This window comes from Bos indicus x Bos taurus, chromosome 22, assembly GCF_003369695.1.
Source record: "Bos indicus x Bos taurus breed Angus x Brahman F1 hybrid chromosome 22, Bos_hybrid_MaternalHap_v2.0, whole genome shotgun sequence".
NCBI classification, from domain to species: Eukaryota; Metazoa; Chordata; class Mammalia; order Artiodactyla; family Bovidae; genus Bos; species Bos indicus x Bos taurus.
The window spans coordinates 40,071,358-40,074,292 of NC_040097.1; the positions used below are offsets into that span (position 1 = coordinate 40,071,358).

The 2,935-nt window shown below is 43.6% G+C and overlaps 1 non-coding gene across 1 annotated transcript; it reads right to left on the bottom strand.

Moving 5' to 3' along the window:
• Window positions 1–1,461: 1,461 nt before the first annotated feature.
• LOC113881074 lies at window positions 1,462–1,565 on the bottom strand. Its single transcript, XR_003507928.1, has one exon. It is a non-coding gene; the product is annotated as a U6 spliceosomal RNA (small nuclear RNA).
• Window positions 1,566–2,935: the final 1,370 nt, after the last annotated feature.

The following is a 2,935-nucleotide window of genomic DNA, read 5'->3' on the forward strand; positions in this document are numbered from 1 at the left end:
TTGAAACCTGACTGGGAGAATTTTGAACATTACTTTGATAGCATGTGAGATGAGTGCAACTGTGCGGTAGTTTGAGCATTCTTTGGGATTGCCTTTCTTAGGGACTGGAGTGAAAACTGAACTTTTCCAGTCCTGTGGCCACTGCTGAGTTTTCCAGATTGGCTGGCATGTTGAGTGCAACAGGGGTCAGCAGTGGCCTGCCGCGGGGAAAGGGGATCTGGCTGCAACAGACCTGGGTCATGTGGCATGTGGCATAAGCCCTCTTGGAGAGGTGAGGTTGCCTAGGTTTAAATCCCCACACTGCCACTGACTGACTAGGTGACCTTCACCAAATTTCAAAACCTGCTTCTGCTTCCTTTTATGTGTAAACTGTGAAAAATAGCTTGTAGGGTTGGTGTGAGACTGAAGGTACCAGACTCAAAGCATTTGGAATATTTCAGCACATTATATATATATATACACACACACACTAGTGCTTGTTATTTTGAGAAAATGTACAAATACAATACTTTTATGCTGGAGTAAATGCTGTAAAGGAAAAGAACAGATTTCCATGAGAAAGTAAAAGGAAAGACCAATAGTGGGTTGTGTGGAATGAGTACTCTGAGAAGGGACTGAGATTTGAAGACGGAGAAGCAGGTGAAATCGTCAGGTGTTCTTTTGGTGGCTCAAAGAGCATCTTCCAGTCCTTTATGTCTCAGCATAGAGGAGAATTCAGTGAGAGACTGAGTGGTTGATAAGAAGTGAGACGTATTAGAACAGGATGCTTGTGTCTACGGCTATACCACCCTGAACATGCCAGATCTCATCTGATCTCAGAAGCTAAGCAGGGTCGGACCTGGTTAGTACTTGGATGGGAGAATAGCATGCTTGTGAGGCTTACAAGTGGGCAGGGGAGCATTGCATTGTCACGCTCCAAAAACTTACTGGGCTACAGTGTTATAACCAAAGGAAAAGTGGGGAGGGGAGAAAGACCATTTTCCTCCTCGTTTTTGAGTAGACATCATGCTTCCATAGTGAGCTCCTCCTCCACGTTGGGCAGGTGAGTCTTCCTGTCCCTACATGGTCAAGTCAGGACTATCATGGCACTATGGAAATATTATTTCAGGTCTCAGTGCAATGAGGGTATTTACTTTGAAATGTAAATTTCCATAAATTATTGTTTTTCATGTTTACAGAGAGCATGTCCTAGGGTTATTAACTTACTGAGCTCACTGGGCAGGATGTAGGTCTCATGTCACCATTGTTTTATTGTTTGGGGGCATGTCTTGTGCTTCTGCTGCATGGTTTTGTTGCCAAGCAAGCCTGCTTGGTTTTCTGGTTATGTAGATCTGTTTTCTTAAGTGATCATCAACTTACAGTGGTCTCCCATATTTTTTTCTTTTTTTTTTCACGTTAAGCAGATTTTATTGTTGTTATTCCAGTTTTATAGACAAAGACTCTGTCTTAACCATGGTTCCAAAAAATATGGAATGCTTCACGAATTTGCATGTCATCCTTGTGCAGGGGCCATGCTAATCTCTGTATTGTTCCAATTTTAGTATATGTGCTGCCGAAGCGAGCACAACTTTTTTCTTTACTTACAATCCTCTAGTGGGATTAAGAATTTAATCACCTACTTTGTTCTAGTTTGTCCCTTTCAGTTCAGTTCAGTTCAGTTGCTCAGTCGTGTCCGACTCCTTGCGACCCCATGAATCGCAGCACGCCAGGCCTCCCTGTCCATCACCAACTCCCGGAGTTCACTCAAACTTATGTCCATTGAGTTGGTGATGCCATCCAGCCATCTCATCCTCTGTCGTCCCCTTCTCCTCCTGCCCCCAATCCCTCCCAGCATCAGAGTCTTTTCCAATGAGTCAACTCTTCGCATGATGTGGCCAAAGTATTGGAGTTTCAGCTTTAGCATCAGTCCTTCCAAAGAACACCCGGGACTGATCTCCTTTAGAATGGACTGGTTGGACCTCCTTGCAGTCCAAGGGACTCTCAAGAGTCTTCTCCAACACCACAGTTCAAAAGCATCAATTCTTTGGCACTCAGCTTTCTTCACAGTCCAACTCTCGCATCCATACATGACCACAGGAAAAACCATAGCCTTGACTAGATGGACCTTTGTTGGCAAAGTAATGTCTCTGCTTTTGAATATGCTATCTAGGTTGGTCATAACTTTCCTTCCAAGGAGTAAGTGTCTTTTAATTTCATGGCCGCAATCACCATTTGAAGTGGTTTTGGAGCCCCAAAAAATGAAAGTCTGACACTGTTTCCACTGTTTCCCCATCTATTTCGCATGAAGTGATGGGACCAGATGCCATGATCTTCGTTTTCTGAATGTTGAGCTTTAAGCCAACTTTTTAACTCTCCTCTTTCACTTTGATCAAGAGGCTCTTTAGTTCCTCTTCGCTTTCTGCCATAAGGGTGGTGTCATCTGCATATCTGAGGTGATTGATATTTCTCCTGGCAATCTTGATTCCAGCTTGTGCTTCTTCCAGCCCAACGTTTCTCATGATGTACTCTGCATAGAAGTTAAATAAGCAGGATGACAATATCCAGCCTTGACGTACTCCTTTTCCTATTTGGAACCAGTCTGTTGTTCCATGTCCAGTTCTAACTGTTGCTTCCTGACCTGCATAAAGATTTCTCGAGAGGCAGGTCAGGTGGTCTGGTATTCCCATCTCTTTCAGAATTTTCCACTGTTTATTGTGATCCACACAGTCAAAGGCTTTGGCATAGTCAATAAAGCAGAAATAGATGTGTTTCTGGAACTCTCTTGCTTTTTCCATGATCCAGCGGATGTTGGCAATTTGATCTCTGGTTCCTCTGCCTTTTCTAAAACCAGCTTGAACATCAGGAAGTTCACAGTTCACATATTGCTGAAGCCTGGCTTGGAGAATTTTGAGCCTTACTTTACTAGCGTGTGAGATGAGTGCAATTGTGCGGTAGT